Source organism: Telopea speciosissima, chromosome 2 (assembly GCF_018873765.1).
Source record: "Telopea speciosissima isolate NSW1024214 ecotype Mountain lineage chromosome 2, Tspe_v1, whole genome shotgun sequence".
Taxonomy (NCBI): Eukaryota; Viridiplantae; Streptophyta; class Magnoliopsida; order Proteales; family Proteaceae; genus Telopea; species Telopea speciosissima.
In genome coordinates, this window is record NC_057917.1 from 23,067,680 (window position 1) to 23,091,564 (window position 23,885).

General features: G+C 41.9%; 1 pseudogene; it reads left to right on the forward strand.

Moving 5' to 3' along the window:
- The first annotated feature begins 8,330 nt into the window (after positions 1-8,330).
- Positions 8,331-23,805, forward strand: LOC122650567 (annotated as a pseudogene).
- Positions 23,806-23,885: the final 80 nt, after the last annotated feature.

Consider the following 23,885-nt stretch of genomic DNA (forward strand, 5'->3'; position numbering starts at 1 on the left):
TTCTTGGGCCAAGATGTGCAAACCTAAAGCTTATGGGGGGGAGGGGGGGGGGGTTGCCTTACATTTAAAGTTGGGATGGCGTTTACTGACTGAACAGGATTCCCTTTGGGCCAGGGTCTTGAAGGCCAAGTACTTCCCTCAAACTTCATTTTTTGATCCTCGAACTAGGAAGAACAAGGGGTCTTGGACCTGGAACAGCATTACACATGTTACCCCTATCCTAGAATGGTTAGTTGGTAAGCGTATTGGTACTGGGTGCTCTACTTCCTTATGGTACGACAATTGGATTCCATCATCCGCATCTAATCTTGCTAATCGAGTTACCTTACCCCCTTTTAAAGATTCTAAATCATTGACTGTGAGCCGCTTCACTAGCGGTACTGAGTGGATTACTAATCTTCTTAAAGAATACTTACCATCTGATATTGTTTCTCAAATTCACTCGATTAAATTGTCGAATGGTAATGATCACTGGTATTGTCTGAAGTCGAAATCTGGTTTGTTCTCAACTAAAATTGCTGTAAGGCACTTGGTTTCATCTTTTGCTACAAATTCAGCTAATTTAGTTGGTTAGTGGAATTTTTTTTGGAAGCTTCCTATTCATCCTAAGTTTAAAATTTTCTTTTGGCATGTGCTGAATGTAGGACTTCCAACCAAGGATATTCTATCAAAATGGCGACCAATTGACTCGACCTGTGATCTCTGTTGAACTAGTGTTGAGTCTCTTTGGCACCTTTTTCTTTCTTGTGATTGGGTTAAACGGATCTGGGCTGCAGGACCACTGGGGCTGAGGCCTGAGTATTTGGGCTTTGAAAACATCACTCTTTTTTGTCGGTTCTTCTATCTTTCTTTTCGTGCCAAAAAAACCCTGTTAGTTTGGTTTTTCAGTATTGTTATTGTTACCTGTTATTTTATCTGGACATGTAGAAACAAATATTAGTTGAATCCTGTCAACCTAATCCCACAAGGATTATTCAGGTCATAGCTCAATGGATTCGGGATCTACACTTATATGATATTGGATGTCATTCTCAGCCTATTCTGGTGCATGATATTGTGTTCCTATTGCAGCCTTCTTTTTTGGTTTTACCACGTTATAACTTTCCTATCTTAATATGTGCAGGATTTAGTTCCCCTGGACTGACTGAGACTGGCTGGGCCTATCTCTTTTTGGTTGATGGCAAGTTTAAATTTTTTGATGCAAAGAAGCTGGGTACAACAGATGGCTTTTTTTTTTTGGGTGAATAGTACAATAGATGACTTAGTCCCTTATATTTTGGCGATCCGCAAGGGTTTGGACCATGCTGTCAGCAATGGGTTGTAGATTAAGGAAATTTGGTGTGACAACTACAGAATCACTGAATCTCTTCCATCTCCAACCAAATGCCTATGGCCATGGCATCTATTTACTAAGTTCCTTCAAATTTCAGACTTGACTCAGAATGTATATTTTAGGCTATGTACTAATACTTTTAGTATAGGCTTAGCGCAGAACTTGGCCAAGAATGCGTGTATAGACTAACGTTTTAAATCTTTTTGTTCTCATCAAAAAAAAAAAGAAAAAAGGAAGTGTCTCGTCAACCCAAATCTGGCATTTACTAATCATACCCTCAATACCTGGAATCATTATCCTCTCAGGTTCCCTACCCGGTTGGCTGGTTCCTCTCTTAGGGGGCGGAAATGACGACCTAACTCCCTGCCCGAACACACTGCCTGAGTGTAGTTAAGTTGTCATTTCCGCTCCCCCTAGAGAGGAACCGTACAATCGGATGAGGCAGGAAACCTGACAGGAAAAAAATTCCAATACCTGCCACTTGAAGGCTCGAGTGAGGCTAAGAGCTTGTTGATCGAGTAATTGGTTTGGTTTCAATTTTGGCCTAGGGAGTGTTGTTGTGATCCGGAATCAGACTGAGTTTCGCCTTGGTTCTGAAAATTGGTACTTGTATTGAATCTATTCGGATCAACTTAGGTACCTATTTGGTTCCTAGACAATTCGATTTCGATTCTTGTACTCGGTTTATAATGTATATATAGTATAATCTATTACTGGTCAAAAATTTAATATTAATATTAATATTATATTATAATAATAATCTACTATAATATATTGGTACTCAAATTCAGTTCAGTTTCGGTTTTAACTGTTGGTTTCTAGGCTGGAATCTGAATGTAACCACGTCTCACCTCGGTTTTTTTCCTAGTTTTTTTTTTTTTTATTGTAATCAAATTCTATTCATTCGGTTCCATTATTCGGTCCAGATTTGGTTTCGATTTTCAATTCTAGTTCCAATTTGACACCCTAATTTGTACATATGTCAAGTTCCATCCCACTCTAAGTTAACCTGGTGGCAAAAGAAAAAATGGGGTTTGGAACTACCATGAGCTTGGGCGCATAAGAGGGATAGGACTGCAAAGGAGCTGCATATACATACAATGTATGGAGTATATACCGGTACCTATATGGGAGGGGTGAAATTTTACATGTGGCCATATAAGAGGAAATCTTGCAATATAAATTCCTTGCATGCCAATATAAATTATTTTCTATACATCGAATGGTCGGAATTGCAACATCACTCTTCCACATGGTAAAATATAAGGTGTACTTTGATAAGGAAATTAAGTCAATACAACTTATCATGATTGTTGTCTTGGAGAGCGCATCATCATTCAAGTTGTTTTCCAATCGTATAATGCAAAGTTTATTTTCCTTCTTATTCTATATATGGCTAGAAATTAATAAGATTTATCTATAGAATGATAATGAAAGTTAAACTGTTAAGCAAGAAGCTTTGTGAAAAGGCGTTTTAAAAGAGTTCACCTTGGCATTCCATATTTATAGTTTTGTAAGTATGGGCCTTGGTACAACGGTAAAGGTTGCTCCATTGTGACTAAGTGGTCATGGGTTTGAGTTTGGAAACAGCCTCTTAATGGTGGGAGCCTCGTGCATTGAGTACGCCTTTTATAGATAAGTATCTAAAATTTAGAGAAACTATACTTGAGATGCCTCATGTTTTTGGGTACCTTTTTCTCCAGAAATTTCTCCTACCACCACCACCTCCTCTGTCGACGGAGCTTGGGCTTCTACGTTGCTCTCTCTCTCTCTCTCTCTCCCTCTCTCCCTCTCCCTCCCTTCCCCGTTCTAAGCTCCGTCCCACAACCTCACCCTCTACTCTCTCTCCTAGAAAAGCAAAGTTCCACTTCTCCTTCTCCCCTGATATTTTAAATTTCCATATTATCCCTGGTACCCACCCTCTGCTCCCCCACCAGCAGCCTATCGCCGCCCTGCCACCACCCCTACCTTGCCCTTTATCCTCTGCATCTTCCCCCACCTCACCCGCCTCTCCCTGCTCCTCCTCCCATCCCTTTCTCAACCCCCCCACCCGTCTCCCACAAATTCATAGGCTTTAATTAAGCATTTATTAGTAGTCCAGCTAAGCCATTAGATTCTCATTAAAACAAATGATTCCAACATTAAGTCAGTAAAAATCGAATAACACAAATTTAGTTGAAGATCTCAATTGAATTCTTGTTAGATATGGAAAAAAAAAATACTAAGTTGGAGGACGGAAAATGTATTTCTTACGAAAATCTCCAAAATAATTTGAAAATGACTTATCATCATGTCATTTTTAAGAAGGGATGGTTTTCCTTCAACAACGATCGTCCTATGAGTTAAGTGATCAGATGGCTTGCACAGGATATCATCATGTCATTTTTAAGAAGGGATGGTTTTCCTTCAACAACGATCATCCTATGAGTTAAGTGATCAGATGGCTTGCACAGGATATCGGGACCAATACATGGGTATTATCTATCTTATATTATAAGGGTTGTCATTGTCTTGCATGTTTTCGATGTATATATATATATATAGAATGATAAGCTTTTACTTCACTAACATGGGAGAATTTTTTCTGTGCCACAGCGCAGGCTGTGTTCAAGCACATGGGTCTGCCACTCAGGGGGGCAGGGTGTTCATTGCACCCACTCCCATGTGCCTGGGCACAGTCTGCGCTGCGGCACAGAGAACAATGCCCCAAAAAATATATTATTCCAAGAAAACGGAAAAAAAAAATAGAAGTACCAATAAAGAAATCCCTTTATTAATATCTTAATCCAAAGTTGGAATAAGTTGGAATTACATATTCAGGTACTTAAGGGGATGGACAAGGGTACCCACAAATACAGATGGGTTTTTGTGAAGGGGGTGACAAACATTTACTCGGTGCCTCAGGTCCGAAGGCTGCCTTACATCTTGCATCACACTTACTGTCACAATCTCCCAAAACCTGGTAACACAGAGCACCATCAACCTTGTGCATCATCACCTGTGCTGCTGTTCCATTTTCACAATAAAAACAAGGGGATTTTAATTAGCTATGCTTAAATTGAAAAATAAAAATAAAAAAAGACAACAAATAGAATTTTAGGGGTAGGTATACGCTACTAATCCTTTAAATCTCCCTTGCTACAAGTTAAAGTGATAAAATAAAACTTTAGAAAGTCTAGAAACAATGGTTTGAGGAATTGGTATTGGATTAGTAGAATCGCCCGGATCAGATCGATATTGATTTTGGGGCAATCCCATATTGACGCGGATGAAGGGTACAAAAAAAAGTTAAAAACTGAATTTTGAAATGAAAATCGGTGGTAAATTTATTCAATCCGGGCTGATCCAGGGCGATCCAGATCGGTATCGGCGGGATTCCTAAAACCCTAGCTACAAGAGAGTGCTGACATACATGAGCAACTGAAATAAAAGGATGCATTAACATACATGCATGCCATGATAGACCATCTAAACAAACTTTTGGCTTCTAATAAAACTAGGGGAAAAAGGGCCCTACCTGGTGGTGTTTCCTATGCCCTCTCACATGGCATTGTGAAATGATGCTTTTGACCCCCCTTAGGTATATACCTAGGCATACTCCCCCATTGGCCCAGACGCTTGTGTAGAGATCATGTGACCAAGTAGAGATCTCTTGTCCAAAAACTAGATATATCAATGAGAGGAAAAAAATGGGAGAATACCTGAAATGAAAAGCAGAGCTATGAAGAGGATACGAAAGGTTGGAGTGAAAAGCTTGGCCATCTCTTCTTACTAAACAACTAGATCTCTTGAAGCTAACTTGCAACTTGTTTTTTTTTTCTTTCTTTCTTCTTTTTCTGCATCTTCAAATTGAGTATGGGGTTAATTTATATATCAGTGAATCTAAATTAGTTAAGCACTAAATAGAGTGACCTGGCTTTCACTTACCATAAAATTGTTTTCAGAAACAGCGTTGCTATCTTTTTTGAGTATAAAGATATTTGTTGAGCTGTTTGGTAAGCATTATTTTGGAAAATTTTCTCCTTCAAAGGTTAAAACAGTTCAGTTCAAATTTCATTCCGTATGTGTTGCAAAAGGAAATAAATCTAATATAAAATCCTATATATAACCCAAAAGTAAACAGGAAATAAATCTATTATAAAATCCTATATATAACCCATTTCAAATTTCACTCCTTATAGTTTCCACATATAGAAAGTAACATAAATGGTTGTATATTATATAGAAAAGTTCCAAATTTTGCGCCCCTTATTTTGGAAAATTTTCTCCTTCAAAGGTTAAAACAGTTCAGTTCAAATTTCATTCCTTATGTGTTGCAAAAGGAAATAAATCTAATATAAAATCATATATATAACCCAAAAGTAAACAGGAAATAAATCTATTATAAAATCCTATATATAACCCATTTCAAATTTCACTCCTTATAGTTTCCACATATAGAAAGTATCATAAATGGTTGTATATTATATAGAAGAGTTCCAAATTTAGCACCCCTAAATCCGGGTAAAAGATATGGGTGTTGGTTCTTACAGGCTGCCATGTGATAACAGCTGATCTTTCATTTATGTTACTTTCTATATGTAGAAATTATAAATATATTAGAGTCATCAGAATATCACATTGGTAAAATCGTATACATTTCCATTAAACTGGCATCAACCATAGAAACCTCTAACTATTATTACATTTCTAAAACCATTTTTCTTACTTGCATCAAAATAATATCTTCCTAATGTATATCTCTAAATATCTATTACAAAACATCAAAATGTCTCCAATTTCTCTCTAACAATCTACTCAGAGGAACTTACGTCCTTCTCCCTGACTCTCTTGGTGCAATCAATACTCTGGCACTCAACATATGCATGCTCTGTAAACAACCTTAAATACTGGGGTGAGATCATGTGAAAAAGGATGCAGTTCATATCACACTCAATGGATAAAACAAATCATGTTAATTATAAACATGCTACTATCATAATCTATCAATCTGGAATATCATATCTAATCATACATTAGCTGACATGCATGATACTTAAAGCAATGAAAACATCATTTATCTAGACACATGATGTTCTTTGACGAGTCGTGCCATGTCCTCATAGTGGTGACTCTACTAGGGAGAGTGTAGTTATGTCAAATTTTTTATGTGCTTAGCATATATGTCGTATTGTTATATAATACATGATTTTTAATTGTAAGTTTTTGTATGCTAACTTTAGCGGGCTAACATGCATTTGCATACACTTATTACAATTGGGATATGCGAAAGTCATTAGATATTGGGGTTGTATTGGGATACCTTCCCAACTGGAATGTCCAAAAAATCATTCTTCTTTACATGACAAAGTTAGCAATTTGTCAATTAAATATCAGATTGTCGATCCAGGGCTTTCCCTGGTGGTTCGCTACTCCCTTGCGAGACCTACGTCAGGAGCTTGATTGGTGGTTCAAGTCTCCTTAGCAACATCTAGTCCACATTTATTTGCTTTCCAAGAAATGGAGCCTATGGGTAGGGCTGTAAACGGATCGGATTCGGCTCGGATAGTGCTATATCCGTATCCGCATCCGATTAGCTATCGGACGGATTCGGATAATGCTAAACGAATACGGACACGGATACTGATTGGATATTTTATCCATTTACATGTAAATATAGCTTTTCGGATAGCTATAGCCTATCCGTATCCGCATCCGTTTAGCTTTCGGACGGATTCGGATAGTGCTAAACGGATATGGATATAGATACGAAAATGGATTTCGGCTATTCATTTACACCCCTACCTATGGGTACCATATTTGACCCCTTGTGGGTCCTCTCCTTGCCTCCTTGTGGGGCCCTGATGGAGTTGATGGCCGATCGGTCCTTAAATTGCACCCAAAAAAAAAAAAAAATTAAATATCAGACCAAAGTCGATCGAATACCATGTATTGGCATTTTTTCCTTGTATTTTTTACAAATTATATTATTTTTAGTACTTTTTCAAGGGCTACATGTAGTGGATTCTTCATTTTAGTTTGCTAAATGACCAACTACCATGGATCCCAACATGTCCTTCACTTTAAAATTAGGCATCATTTCACCTAGCTACTATATGGCAGATATATTAATTAAGATTCTATAAGGATACCCTCCAAAAAAAAGATGCCGGCCACCCATGTTACATCCCTTTGCAATATGAAATATGAACGTGATTTTGATAAGGTGTTTAGGGTCCAAGTTTCAAGGTGGGTGACTAGTTCCATCCTCTTCTCATATGTAGCTCCTACATCATCGTAGGGGTCAATGGGAGTAGGGACATCAATAAAGTGAATTATTATTGTCACAAAGGTCTGTTATTTTTTCAAATATCACAAGACATCTATTTAATTACGTAGACAAATGAGATGTCCATTCCGACTGTTGAATAGAAAGAAAATGGACTAGATTAGCAATATGTCAAATTTCAATGTAATTCAATGAGATAACCCCCTTTTATATTGACACACATAGTTGTGTATCCATAGACTCGGACCCGACTCCTCTACTTCCAAAGCGGGCTGTACTTCCATGAGCCCCACATACAAGGCGGCGGAAAGTACCGCCTTGCCCCTGCCCGAGATCCCTGCCCGAGCGGGGGCAAGGCGGTACTTTTTGCATGCCTTGTATGTGGGGCAATGTGGGGCGCACGGAAGTACAGCCCGCCTTGGAAGTAGAGAAGTCTCTTCCCCATAGACTCTCCTAACTTTGATATGCAAGATTTTCTATTCAATCTCTTCCTACTTTAGACTTCTGTTATGATTCCTTAGTTGGTATGGAATCAAAGATTTTTTTTATTTCCATGGACAAAAGTGGGTGTGATGGGAAATTGGTACGAGAGGTTGATAGGCCAACAACTTCAAAAGCCTATCTGATTTAGACATTTACACATACAGATGAAGGGTGTTCTTTTTCTTGATTGAAGTGGCTCACTCCCTACCACACTTTCCATTTTCGTTCCCTCTTCCTTCCCTTCCCTCCCTTGACTTCCAACCCATACGCAGTAGCCATGGATTCCAGCGACGAAGAAGTAGCACGAGAGCTTCTCCCTCTCCTTCGTGTCTACAAAAATGGCCGTGTCGAGCGACTCAAGGGTTCAAACTTTGTCCCCCCATCGCTCAATGATATGGGAAAACCCCTGGTCTTCGAGGGAGCAACCTCCAGAATACGAAAGAAGAGACAAAAGAAGAGAAAAAGTGAAAGAGAGAAAGAAGTTGTAATCTCAAGTCTGTTCATTCTTTCTGTATTCCATTCCTTATATCACTCCTTACACGTGATCTCTAAACCAAACCGTTACTTAGAAGCCTATTAGGTTATTACACGTAATCCACTAATCTAACAGCCTTGGTGCGAGTCCTAGAGTTTCGACAAAGTGCTGTGTTTGTTGCTAATCCTTGTGTCATGTCAGCAGCCACGTGTTCCGTTGCTAAAGTGGTGACTCCAGTATGCGCCACATCAACTGTTGCTTCTAGTGAAATCATATCATTGCCGCCCACTTCGTGTGGAACCTTGCCCTCAAGGTTCAGCTGGGGAAATGCTTGGCGGAGCACAGTAACATCCTCCCAAGAGGTGTCTTCCAAGGGTAAGCCACGTCACTGAACCAGAGCCTAGTACACCGAACGACCTCATTGATGAAGGTGGCGAACATCTAAGATGGCCATTGGTTCTGGAATTGACGTTGTGTCCGCAAAGGCTGGGGGAAGGTGGCATGGAGGACCGGTGGTGTCACCCACAAATTTCTTGAGGCGAGAGACGTGGAACACCAGGTGAACTCGAGCAGATGCAGGTAATTCTAGACGATAAGCCATCTTTTCGATGCGCTCCAGGACTGGAAATGGCCCAAAGAAACGACGGCCTAATTTTTGATGGGCTCGTAGGGCCACTGTTTGCTGCTGATAAGGCTGTAGCTTCACCAGAACCAGATCACCAATTTCAAAATTCTTCTTAGTCCTGCATTTATCCGCCTGAGACTTCATACAAGCTTGGGCTCAAGAAAGATTCAGCTTGAGAGTCCTCAAGACTTCGTCGCGAGACTGAAGTTCTTGATCGACGGTCTGGTTAGAGGAAGAGTCCAAAATATAATGAGAGATAACCGGTGGTGGCCGTCCATATAACGCCTGAAATGGAGTCATCCCTGCTGTTGTGTGGAATGCAGTATTGTACCAGAATTCAGCCCAGTGAAGAAATTTAACCCATTGAGTCGGGGCATCAGCGACAAAATTGCGCAAATGCATTTCCAAACAACGGTTCAACACCTCCGTCTGGCCATCCATTTGGGGATGGTAGGCACTGCTCATGGCGAGTGTAGTCCCTTGCAGGCGAAAGAGCTCACGCCAAAAATTGCTTAAGAAGAGGGGATCACGATTGCTGATGATGAAGCGAGGGAACCCATGTAATTTGGCTATATCCGTAGCGAAGACCTCGGCAACACATTGGCCGGTGAAATTGCAAGCCATCGCACAGAAGTGGGTGTATTTGGTTAAGCAATCCACAACCACAAGAATAACACTCTTACCCCCAGATAGTGGCAGGCCCGTTATGAGATCCATTGTAACATCTTCCCAAACCTGATCGGGAATCGGTAGTGGTTGGAGAAGGCCAGCAGGGGTCATATTGATGGGCTTCGTCTGTTGGCATATCTCACATGAAGCGACAAACTGTTTGACAAAAGCCCTCATGCCTTTCCAGAAGAGGTTGGTGGATACCCTGTTGAAGGTGTGGAAGAACCCCGCATGGCCACTGACACGGGAGGTGTGAAATTCCTTCAAAAACACCTCTCTGAGTGGGGAATCAGAGGCTAGGACCAGGCGTTGGTGGTGGTAGAGTAAACCATTGTGCAACGAGTACCCTGCATAGGAGCTGGAATCACGTTGAAGACCCTCATAGATTTCTTTGAGGTCAGAGCTATTGGTGACCTCCTCCTTGAGCTGTTCCAGAAAGTCCAACGTGGGGCATGAGAAGGTGAATAGGGTTGCAGCTGGATAAGACACCCGTGACAAGGCGTCAGCGACGTTATTGTCCTTCCCAGGCTTGTATACTATGTCGAAGGCAAAGCCCAAGAGCTTAGCTAGCCAGTGTTGCTGCTCTGGCGTTTGAATGGTTTGCTCTGTCAGCTGCTTAAGGCTTCTTTGATCTGTCACAATGGTGAAACGACGCCCCAGCAAATAGTGGCGCCAGTGCATAACGGACTATGTGATGGCATATAGCTCACGAACATAGGCTGAAGCCAGTTGCAAATTGGGGGATAATTTCTTACTAAAATAGGCAATGGGATGGCCTTGCTGGAGTAAGACTGCCCCTATCCCTTCTCCCGAAGCATCTGTTTCCACTGTGAAGGGTAGAGAAAATTTGAGTAAGGATAGAATAGGGCCAGTGGTGAGCACCCTTTGCAGATCTTCAAATGCTGCCTGATCTTGTGGAGACCATGTGAAGGCTCCCTTTTTTAACAAGTCAGTGAGAGGTGCAGCCACTTGCGTATAGCCACGAATGAAGCGGCGATAGTAACCCATGAGCCCCAAGAAACCACGTAGTTCCCTGATGGAAGTCGGTACTGGCTAGGCTAACACAACCTTAACCTTAGAGGGGTCCATGCTCACCCCTTGAGCTGAAATAATGTGGCCTAAATATTCCACAGTGGTTTGACCGAAGGTACACTTAGAGAATTTAGCATGAAGTTGATGGTGTTGCAGGGCCTGTAATACCTGTTCAAGGTGAACCAAATGAGCTGACTAGGAGGGACTATAAACTAACACATCGTCAAAGAACACCAGCACAAACCGCCACAGAAAGGGCCTGAAAATAGATTTCATTGTGGCCTGGAAGGCCTGGAAGTTTGAGGGTGCGTTGGTGAGTCCAAACGGCATGACGAGGAACACATAGTGCCCCTCGTGAGTTCGAAAAGCCGTCTTGTGGATGTCATCTAGCTGAACCAAAATCTGATGGTAGCCGGAGTGTAAGTCGAGCTTAGAAAAATATTGCGCTCCATTCAATTCATCGAAGAGCTCATCTATGGTAGGAATTGGAAATCGATCTTTGATTGTAATGGCGTTCAAAGCTTGATAATCAACGCAGAACCGCCATGTCCCATCCTTCTTCTTGACCAGGAGCACTGGCGATGAGAAGGGACTGATGCTTGGGCGAATAATTCCTGCCGATAGCATTTCAACCACCAATCTTTCTATTTCTGACTTCTGGAAGTAGGGATAATGATATGGTTTCACAGTGACTGGTTGCGCACCAGGTTGAAGATGAATCGCATGGTTCTGGTCATGTGAAGGTGGCAGCCCCACTGGTGTCTCAAACACCTTAGCATGAGTCTTCAAAAGAGCTTGCAGTGCCTGATCATGGCAGGCGTTGTTTTGGTCATTGGGTGGTTGAATTTCCAACTGGGACAGAGCCACTAGGGCATCGGTACCCACCCAACGCTTGACACAGTGGTATTGAAGCTGGCACAGAACATGGGCCAGATCGCCGGTGAGAGTAATCCGTTGATCCCCTTGCACAAATTCAAGTGTTAGTTTCTTATAATCAAAGAATACCGGCCCTAATTGGGCTAACCATTGCACACCCAGAACAAGATCTGCGCCAAATAACGGTAAAATCAAAGCATCAATAGTAATGGGATCGTGAAGGATCTTAACTTCTAATTGCCGGACATGCCCTTCAAAAACAACCTGGTTGCCGTTACCCACCATCACCGTGATATTAGAAACAACTTCCATGGCTAGACCAAGGTGCTGTGCTACTCGCCCCTGTAGGAAGTTGTGTGTGCTTCCTCCGTCAACCAAGACTTGGATTGGAGTACCAGCGATGTACCCTATAAATCGCAGCGTGGTTGGAGATGCTTCGCCGGTCATTGAGTAATAAGAGAGTTCTGTCGCTGAGATTGGCACTGGATCTGGCGACGCTAGTTCCTTCGAATTGGGTGACAGTGCCTCCTCAGGGTTCTCCAACGGCATATCACCGTCATCATATTCTAACAGAAAGAGTTGCTTGGTTTTGCAACGATGACCGGGACTGAATTTTTCTTCACAATTATAACAGAGGCCCTTCTCGCGTCTCTGTTGCATCTCTGTGGGGGTGAGATGCTTAATAGGGATGCGTGGGGCTGTGGTTGGTGCTGGCAACAGGGGCACCATCAACGGCGTCGGCAGTAATCCACGCGAACTATGGGATCGAAAAGTGCTCTGTCGTGCTTCGTTAAACTTTGCCTCTTGCAGTCGTGCCAATCCCACCGCCTGGGACATCATTGTAGGACGGAATGCCGTCACCTCATTTCTGATATTCGATCGAAGACCAGATATGAAGCAACTCATGAGAAATGATGCTGGGACTGCAACCGTGTAATTCGCTAGAGCTTCAAAGTAAGTTTGGTATTCAACGAGTATAGAAGTTTGTGCAAGTTTCGCCAGCGACACCTGTGGATCTTCAAATTCTGATGGTCCAAATTGGATCTCCAACTAACGAACGAAGGCCAACCATGTTGTGAACTGCGCTGCCTTGTGCATCCACTGAAACCGTTGTAATGCCGGTCCATCCATGTGGAACGAGGCTATGAGAAGACGCTGTTCATTGGACATTCCATGGTACTCGAAGAAGCGCTCTGCCTTGAATATCCACCCAATCGGATCCGTATCGTCGAATCGGGGAAAATCAAGTCATATGGTGCGTGTTTGAATGGGGTTAACAGCGGTTTGAGATGAGGCACCATGGGAAGACAATGATCCATACTGTGGTTGATGTTGTTCACGGGTTGGGGTTCCCAGCTGAAGCGCCTGCTCTAATCATCAGTCCATGGCCGTGAAACGGAGTACTAGTTCTGAGATAGACTTTTGTTGTTCAATGACCGTAGTGAAGAGAGATTTGAGTCAATCTCCTTGCTCAGTCAAAATAGTGCTCAGAAGCTTGATACTCTCATCGAGTTGCCGTAGACGAGTGCCTTCGGCCATTGCAGGGTCGCCGGAAAAATACTCTCAGTGAAAGCACCAATTGATATGGGAAAACCCCTCCTCTTAGAGGGAGCAACCTCCAGAATACGAAAGAAGAGACAAAAGAAGAGAAAAAGTGAAAGAGAGAAAGAAGTTATAATCTCAAGTCTGTGCATTCATTCTGTATTCCATTCCTTATATCACTCCTTACACGTGATCTCTAAATCAAACCGTTACTTAGAAGCCTATTAGGTTATTACACGTAATCCACTAATCTAACAGCCTTGGTGCAAGTCCTAGAACTTCGACGAAGTGCTGTGTTTGTTGCTAATCCTTGTGTCATGTCAGCAGCCACGTGTTCCGTTGCTGAAATGGTGACTCCAGTATGCGCCACATCAACTGTTGCTTCTGGTGAAATCATATCACTCAACGATCTAGAAACCGATGTCTCATCAAAAGACATCGTCATCTCATCGAAATCCGGCGTTTCTTCCCGTCTCTACCTCCCAAAACTAAACAATCAAGGTAACAACAAGAAGCTACCTCTCTTTGTCTACTTCCATGGTGGGGCTTCAGCATTGAATCCGCCTTTTCCTTTCTTAACCACCGATACCTTAATCTCATCGTCTCCCAAGCTGACGTTGTCGCCGTCTCCGTCGAATATCGTCTAGCCCTAGAACACCCTCTACCAGTCGCCTATGATGATTGTTGGACCTCACTCCAATGGGTTGCAACCCATGCTAAAGGCGGCACCACCACCACAACTGCCGTTGCCGCTAAACCCTGGCTGACCACTTACGTAGATTTTGATCCAATCTTCATGGTCGACGACAGTTCTGGAGGCAACATCGTCCACAACGTGGCCATGCGTGCAGGCAAGCATGGGTTGCCTGATGGAGTTAAAATCTATGGTGCACTCCTAGTTCAACCATATTTTTGGGGATCTGAGCCAATTGGGTCAGAATTAAATGCGGATCCAAATCAGAGAGCATTTATGGAGAGAGTCTGGAGGTTTGTTGCGCCGTATTCTTCTGGAATTGATGATCCAATGATTAATCCGGTGGTGGCAGGGGCTCTGAGCTTAGCAGAGCTAGGGTGCTCGAGGGTACTTGTTAGTGTTGCCGGTAAGGATTTGTTGAGAGATAGAGGTGTTGGACAAGTGTGTGTCCAACAAACCCGATTCGGTTCGATTCAACTCGGTTCACCTTTGTATTGAACATTTATACATTTTAGTTTGATATTGTTACATGCGATATAAACTTTTTGAGCATTATGTGTCCCTAAGTTTTACTTAAAATGGTAGTCACGATAAGGGTTTGGGCTGGGCACCCTTATCATATGGTCTTCGCATTGGGTATGCCTAGATATGTGATGTCAGGGTACAAATATGAGGGCTCACATGTTTGATGTGTGTATTGGCGAAGAATCTACTTTGTCGATTCCCTCATGTATTACTGCCAGATGTAGGAAGGGATAGACATGTGTCACCGACACCCTGTATCTGAGGGAACCCTGTGGCTGCAAAGTATGATCGCATTCTTTGGTTCACCAATGACTGAGACTCAAGCGAGTCAAAGCCAGTGTTCTGGGAATGCATGAACACTTTGTGAGTAACAGAGCTATCCAACACGCTCACCACTGCCCGATTAGGGAACACCAAGATAGAGACTGTCTGTGCATGGTCGGATTAGAATCTGGATCCAGTGCCGTTTTGGAAATGGTTTTGCAAAAATCTATTTTACATAAAATGATACATTATTTATAAATATTTGAACAAAGTGTTTTATCGAGTTTTATGGGACCCGATCAGATGCAAAAACGCTCTTATATGGACATGTACTATGGATTGGGGTTTGGCAGTACATGTTTACATGCCCTAGATTTCATAATGATGGTGTTGATTAATGGGGGTGTTGTATATGATAAATTGTTATCATATAGAGAGTTATTTGGAATTTACTAATTTAATTGGCTCTTTATATAATTAATGGAATTGGTGCTAATTATAATTATCCATTAATAATTAAATAAAGTAGCTAATTAATACTTTTCCTATTAGATTCTGCTTCTTTCCCTTTTAAAAGTACTTTGAGTTTAAACAGAACTGCCAGAGTGAGAGAGAGAGAGACTGACTCTCACTGAGATTAAAGTAATCCATCCAAGGTTTAATTAAAACCCTAGATCTATAAAAGGACCAGAAAACGCAGGAGGGGGGTAGTGCTTCACATTTCAGCCTGGCCCCCTCTCTCCTGAGTTCTGGTCACTCTCTCCCTCTTGTGATCTCTCTTCTTCTTCTTCTATTTTTCTCTCTACTGCAATTGAGAGTTAGGGTTTGTGAAACCCCAGACCTATGCTGGAGAATTTGAGAGCATCTGCGTTTGGCTTGAAGAACCTTGGTAGCACCATTGGAGGTTCAGATCTGTTTGCTTGGAGCGCTCACTGGAGGAAGAACCACTATCTATTGGAGGTGCAACACTTGAGGCTCACCAGGTTAGCAGTTCTTTATTAATTCCTTCAGTTTATTGATTATTAATATTTATGAGATGCGAAAGAACCTTGAATCGATTTATTTCCGCTGCGCATTCGAGTATAGGATGGATCCCTCTTACCATGTGATGGACTAGAGATGATTTTCTCCGTCCCTATTGTGATAATTAATTTTATGGGACGCAATAGGGAAGGAGAAACCCTAACAAGGATGCACCAGGGTTCCCATGTGCGACCATGGAAAGCCCTAAAAATTAAATGGGGCACCCATGGGACACCATGGGATATCCTAGGGCTTGCAATACCCTAATTGATTTATAAATGGTTTCCCTTGGGAGCCATGGTTTGATCCTCGGACCAATGTTTGACCAAGAGTGTGGTATCAAAGCCACCTTTCCCACCCAGGAATATTGAATAATTAATAGTTTAATATGATTTTCATGAGTGGGATGCAAGTTGCACATGAGAGGTTAATATGATTGTTGTAACAACCTTTCCATGTACACATGGGTAGTTACAAGGTTGTTAGTGTAACAACCTACCAATGTGATGATGGATTTGGTTGCAATTTGTTATTTCCAATTATTGAAACATATATCCATGTGTGTTATGATCATAAATTTTTATTCAAATAAGTTTGATCATGATTTTATGTGGGGGGGGGGGGGGGCGCACGCTGCCAAGCCTCTGCGCATGCCTCTCCCCTCAGGTGTTATTATTTTTTTTATGCCCATATGTTCCCTGCCCATTTGCAGCCCTCGAGCTCGGCCTATGCGTTGGGTGTTGCCTATGGGCTGCAGGCTTGCGGGTGGTGGCCTATAGCTGCTGCCTGTGAGTGTGTGTAGCCTACGGGCTGCGCACATGGGTGAACATGGTCTGCCCAAGTAGGTCGCATGCACCCTGCCTTGTTTACCCTCCAGTTTAACAAAAAAAAAAAAAAAAAAAAACAGATTTTTCAAAACAGAATTTTTTATTCACTTGTTTTGTTTTTGGAGGAAGAAGATGGGTGAAGGGATTCTTCCCTCCACCCACTTGTAATTAAAATTGTGATTTTAATTTTATGGGCTTAGATACATGTTATCACATGTGATGTGGTGGTTCAATAATTGATGGAATCCATGTTATAATTTTTGTTTACTTGCTTTTATGCCCATGCATGAAATTATATTATGATGTGATTATGGGAATGACATTCTAATAAATGGATGGATTGTTTATGTATGTGATACATGGGGTTATGGGTGGATGTGATGCTTCTCTCTCTTTCTCTCTCTCCCCCTATCTTTTTTATAAACAAATGTACTCCACCCCATGGGCAGCCCAAATGGTGGGTTGGTTTCTCTATGCGGGGTTTCTTTATTATTATGGAAAGGAAAGTGTATAGAATTTTTCTTAAGTTTCCATTATAATTTTAGAGGAGTTAGGACTCCCAGGGCATGTTGATGGTGATCCACATGTGGCGCTCAAAGCTTATGGAGATGTAAGTCACCTACTTTGAAGACGTGATCGGGCGGAGGAGATGATCGAGGCGTGGCATCCATGATATGATAAATGCACCCAAAGTTATTAGTTTTATTTTTATTGGGAGGGTTCTTTAATTGCTTCGATAAAAATGCCGCCATCCCATAATCACTTTTAATTAATGTTGATTAATTATGATTGTTTAAATCTGTCCATGATATGTGAGAGTTGATTAATCCCTCTTAATTGGTAATACATGTAAGATATGGGCTAGTCTTAATCGTAGACATGTCCATGACCTCCTATTAAGATAAATGTAGAAAGTGTGTGACATGACCCCGCATAAGAGGGACCTCTATCACACATTTATCTATATTTACTTCTATCTAGATACGTTAGGGTATGGATAGTGAGAGGGCACTACGACAGTGGGCCATCTTTCATGATTCCATGATTCTAACTAATGCAATAGGTAAGTACATGACTTGGGTGTATGTCAACCGACAGGATCTGGACATGACACCCAGGTGGCCGAAAATATGGGAAGCCCATGAGGCGGACAGCTTAGTCCACACTACCATCGTATGTATAATGACTCCCGACAGGGTAAGTTATGCATGCAAGGGTTGTAGGTATCCAATTCATCTATTGGGGTTATGAGGGAAACCCAAATCATGAAAGACCATTGATGTGTGTGTGCTCAATTTATTATTTTCAATGGTTAATTAATTAGCATGTGGTTATTTACTTGTGTATGTGTAGATAATTATACAATGGCTGCCATTAATTTCAACCTGTTAGCGCTCATTAGTGAATACAAACTTAATGGTACAAATTATGTCGATTGGTACCGGAGCATTAAGTTGCTCCTGACTGCTGAAGGACTGTACACAGTTCTAGATGAATAAGTTCCTCCTCAACCCAACCCGAACGATTTTGAGGCGAATGAAGAGATGCAGGAGTTCCTCATGAGGGATTCCAAGGCATCACTCTATATCCTAGGATCGTTGGAAAAGTCAGTTGTAGACTCGGTCAAGGATATACACACTGCTGGGGGTAAAATGGATAAGCTTGCTGAATTGTTCAACAGGCAGTTGACACACGCACATTCTGATGTGGTGAGTCAAATCCATAACTCCAAGATGTCCCAGGGGACTCCAGTGATGGATCATGGAATGAAAATGATCAATCTGTTTGAAAAATTGGAATCCATGGGGACTGATTTCAGCCTGTGACACAAGACCGATGTGATCTTAGCGTCACTCACTTCTGCCTACGCACCTTTTAGGATGTCCTACAAGATGTCCGAGAAGGAGATGGAGCTCACCGAGCTTGCCAATGCACTGGTAGAGGCTGAAGCGTCTTTGAAAAAGGACAAGGCTGTGGTTAATACAACTGAGGCAAAGCCTTCTTCAAATGGGAAGAAGAAGAAAAAGGGATGTAAGGGTAAGACCCTGAAAGCCAAGGGTGGGAAGTCTGGCAATAAAGGCAAAGACAAGTGCTTCAATTACAAGAAGGAGGGTCATTGGAAAAGAAACTGTCGTGCTTACCTGGCAACTTTGAAAGACAAGAAGCCGGATGAAATAGAGGCTGCTAAATAAGGTACATGTGATGTTCACGTTTTTTATGAGTCTAATTTGTCTTTTGAACTGACCAATTCTTAGTTGGTGGATAGTGGATCCACTGTTCACATTTGCAATGATTTGCAAGGGTTCAAGGAGACAAGGAACCTGAAAAAAAATGAAGTGCGTCTTCGGATGGGCATTGGAGCTGAGACCATGGCGATGGCTGTGGAAACTTTTATTTTAAATTTTAGTTCTGCTAGTTTAGTTTTAAAGGATTACTATTATATACCCTCTTTCAAGAGGAAGATAATTTCAGTTTCAAAACTTATTTTGGCCGGATATAGTTTTTCCTTTCATTCTAAGTTAATTATTTGTTTTAATAATTCCTTTGTGGCATCCGGATATATGCAAAGTGGTTTGTATTTTCTAGATTGCCCCGTTAGAACGAATGTAGTTTCAAATGTTGATTTGAAACGAAAAGCAGCTCTAGTGAACTCAACATATTTGCGGCATCTAAGATTAGGCCACATTAATTTGGACTGAACCAGTAGATTGGTGAGGGATTGGCCCTTAGAGAGTCTGAGGGTGGGATCATTCCCCACCTGTGAGTCATGCCTTCAGGGTAAAATGACCAAGAAACCCTTTAGCAATAAAGGTGCTAGAGTCACAGATCTGTTAGAGTTGATACATACTGACGTGTGTGGACCCATAAACATACAAGTAAGATATGGGTATGAGTACTTTATCACATTTACCGATGATTACTCTAGATATGGTTACATATACTTGATGCGTAAAAAATCAGAAGCCTTTGATAAATTCAAAGAATTCTAAGCCGAGGTCAAAAGACGGTTCTATAAACGTGTCAAGTCCTTACGATCGAAGTATCTATTGGATGAGTTTAAAGATCATCTCATATCCCAAGGGATAGTTAGTCAGCTAACTAATCCAGGCACACCACAACAAAATGGTGTATCCAAACGACGCAATCGGACCCTATTGGATATGGTCCGAACGATGCTCACTTATAGTGAGCTGCCTCTTTCTTTCTAGGGGTACGCTTTAGAGACGGCGATATATATCTTGAATAGGGTTCCATCTAAGTCTGTGGCCAAGACACCCTTTGAGTTGTGGAAAGGGCGAAAGCCCAGTATTCAACACCTTAGGGTATAGGGTTGCATAGCACATGTGCGAAAGCAACAGACAGACAAGTTGGAATCCAGGACTTCGAGATGCTATTTCTTAGGCTACCCCAAAGGCATGATAGGCTATTATTTCTATGACCCGGTTGACCAAAAGGTCATTGTAAGTAAACATGTCACATTTTTGGAGGAAGAAATGATGACCCAGAAGTCCGAACCAGTAGTCATTAAAGAGCTATCAGATAGCTCAGAAACGTCACTTCCTGAAGTGAGACCAATTGACATACCCACTGAAATACCAACACCTGAAGAACCTCGACGTAGTGGGAGGACTATTAGACCACCCACCAGGCTTACTCTTCTAACCGAAGAGGAAACAGTGGAAGAGTTCCACATGGTATCGGTTGAATCGGATGATGATCGATGACATACTCTGAGGCTCTAAAGGATGTTGATGCCACTAGGTGCCTGGAGGCAATGCGCTCTGAGATCGATTCGATGCATTCTAACATGGTCTGGACTCTAGTCGATCCACCACTTGGCGTCAAGCCGATTGGATGTAAATGGATGTTCAAGAGGAAGAAGGGCGCAGATGGGAAAGTCGAGAGATTCAAAGCAAGACTGGTGGCAAAGGGCTATACCCAGAAAGAGGGTATAGACTATGAGGAAACCTTTTCACCAGTGGCGATGATGAAATCCATCAAGATTTTATTGGCTATTTTTGCACACTTGGATTATGAAATCTGGCAGATAGATGTGCAGACTGCATTCCTGAATGGGTTTCTACAAGAGGAAATCTACATGGAACAGCCAGAGGGGTTCTCTTCCTTGGAGGAAGAAAGACAGATGTCCAAATTGCAGAGGTCCATTTATGGGCTGAAGCAGGCTTCCAGAAGCTGGAACATCAGGTTTGATCAATCAATCAAATCGTTTGGATTTGACCAAAACATGGATGAACCATGCGTTTACAAGAAGATCAGTGGGAGGGCAGTATGTTTTCTTATTTTATACGTAGATGACATATTATTGATTGGCTACGATATAGGTTTTCTTTCATCAGTAAAACTGTGGTTATCCACAACGTTTTTGATGAAAGACCTTGGTGAAGCTGGCTATATCCTTGGGATTAAACTCACAAGAGATCGCCAGAAAAGGATGCTAGGCTTGTCACAGGCTACCTATATAGACAAAGACCTAGCCAGATTTAGTATGAAAAACTCCAAGAGGGGAAGTGTTCCCTTCAGACATGGAGTCAGTCTTTCCAGATCTCAATGTCCTCAGTCTCCGACAGACATTGAAGAGATGAAGAGGATTCCCTATGCCTCAGTAGTAGGGAGTCTTATGTATGCTATGTTGTGTACGAGGCCGGACATTTGCTATGCAGTAGGTATGGTAAGTCATTATCAATCTAACCCTGGACACGAGCATTGGAGTGCTGTTAAGAATATCCTTGAGTACCTGAGAAGGACTAAGGAATATTTCTTTGTTTTTGAATTTGATCAGTTGTTAGTATTGGGATACACAGATTCGGATTTCCAAACTGATAAGGATGACAGAAAATCCATGTCCGGGATGGTATATCTAATGGGTGGGGGTGTCATTATGTGGCGGAGTGCGAAACAAAAGTCTACAGCCGATTCTACTACTGAAGCAGAATACCTTGCAGCTTGTGATGCAGTAAAAGAAGGTGTTTGGCTGAGAAACTTCCTATCAGATTTGGAGGTAGTCCCTGATCTTGTCAAGGGCCCTATTGCCCTGTTATGTGACAACAGAGGGGCCATTGCACAAGCTAAGGAGCCTAGGGCTCATTAGAGGAACAAACACGTACAACAGAAGTATCACCTCATCAGAGAGATTATCTAGCAGGGCGACGTAAGTATCTCCAAAGTGGTCACAACTGAAAATGTGTCTGATGCCATGACAAAGGGTTTGTCACTAGGTGTGTTTGAGAAACACATGGAGGGCATGGGTTTAAAATGTATGGGGAATTGGCTTTGATGTACAAGTGGGAGATTATTGGACAAGTGTGTGTCCATCAAACCCGGTTCACCTATGTATTGAACATTTATACATTTCAGTTTGATAGTGTCACATGCGATATCAACTTTTTGAGCATTATGTGTCCCTAAGTTTTACTTAAAATGGTAGTCACGACTAGGGTTTGGGCTGGGCACCCTTATCATATGGTCTTCGCATTGGGTATGCCTAGACATGTGATGTCAGGGTATGAATGCGAGTGCTCACATGTTTGATGTGTGCATTGACGAAGAATCTACTTTGTCGATTCCCTCATGTATTACTACCAGATGTAGGAAGGGATAGACATGTGTCACCAACACCCTGCATCTGAGGGAACCTTGTCACTGTAAAGTGTGATCGCATTCTTTGGTTCACCAATGATTGAGACTCAAGCGAGTCTAAGCCGATGTTCTGGGAATGCGTGAACACTTTATGAGTAAAGGAGTTATCCAACACGGTCACCATTGCCCGATTGGGGAACACCAAGATAGAGACTGTTTGTGCATGGTCGGATCAGACTCTGGATCCAGTGCCGTTTTGGAAATGGTTTTGCAAAAATCTATTTTACATAAAATGATACATTATTTATAAATATTTGAACAAAGTGTTTTATCGAGTTTTGTGGGACCCGATCAGATGCACAGACGCTCTTATATGGACATGTACTATGGATTGGGGTTTGGCAATACATGTGTACATGCCCTAGATTCCATAATGATAGTGTTGATTAGTGGGGGGGGGGTTGTATTTGATAAATTGTTATCATATAGGAGGTTATTTGGAATTTGCTAATTTAATTAATGTAATTGGTGCTAATTGTAATTATCCATTAATAATTAAATAAAGTAGCTAATTAATACTTTCCCTATTAGATTCTGCTTCTTTCCCTTTTAGAAGCACTTTGAGTTTAAACAGAACTGTCAGACTGAGAGAGAGAGAGACTGACTCTCACTGGGATTAAAGCAATCCATCCAGCGTTTAATTAAAACCCTAGACCTATAAAAGGACCAGAAAATGCAGGAGGGGGGCAGTGCTTCACATTTCAGCCTGGCCCCCTCTCTCCTGAGTTCTGGTCACTCTCTCCCTCTTGTGATCTCTCTTCTTCTTCTTCTATTTTTCTCTCTACTGCAATTGAGAGTTAGGGTTTGTGAAACCCTAGATCTGTGCTAGAGAATTTGAGAGCATCTGCGTTTGGCTTGAAGAACCTTGGTAGCACCATTTGAGGTTCAGATCTGTTTGCTTGGAGCGCTCACTGGAGGAAGAACCACTATCTATTGGAGGAGCAACACGTGAGGCTCACCAGGCTAGCAGTTTTTTATTAATTCCTTCACTTTATTGATTATTAATATTTTTGGGATGCGAAAGAAACTTGAATCGATTTATTTTCGCTGCGTATTCGAGTATGGGATGGATCCCTCTTGCCATGTGATGGACTAGAGATGATTTTCTCCGTCCCTATTGTGATAATTAATTTTATGGGACGCAATAGGGAAGGAGAAACCCTAATAGGGATGCACCAGGGTTCCCATGGGTGACCATGGGAAGCCCTAAAAATTAAATGGGGCACCCATGGGACACCATGGGATATCCCAAGGCGTGCAATACCCTGATTGATTTATAATTGGTTTCCCTAGGGAGCCATGGTTTGATCCCTGGACCGATGTTTGACCAAGAAGAGGAATACTTTATTGGGAAGAGTTGAGGAAGAGTGAATGGAAAGGAGAGGCGGAGTTGTTTGAGGTTGAAGGAGAGGATCATGCTTTCCATGTCTTCAATACTGCAACTGAGAATGCGGTGGTTTTGATCAAACGTTTCGCTTCTTTTCTAAGTTCCGAATGAGTAGAAATCTCTCTTTATCAATAATTATCGTTTTCTGCAACGATGATAGTTCGTTTTTTTTTTTTAAAATTAAAAATCTGTCTTTTTCCTATT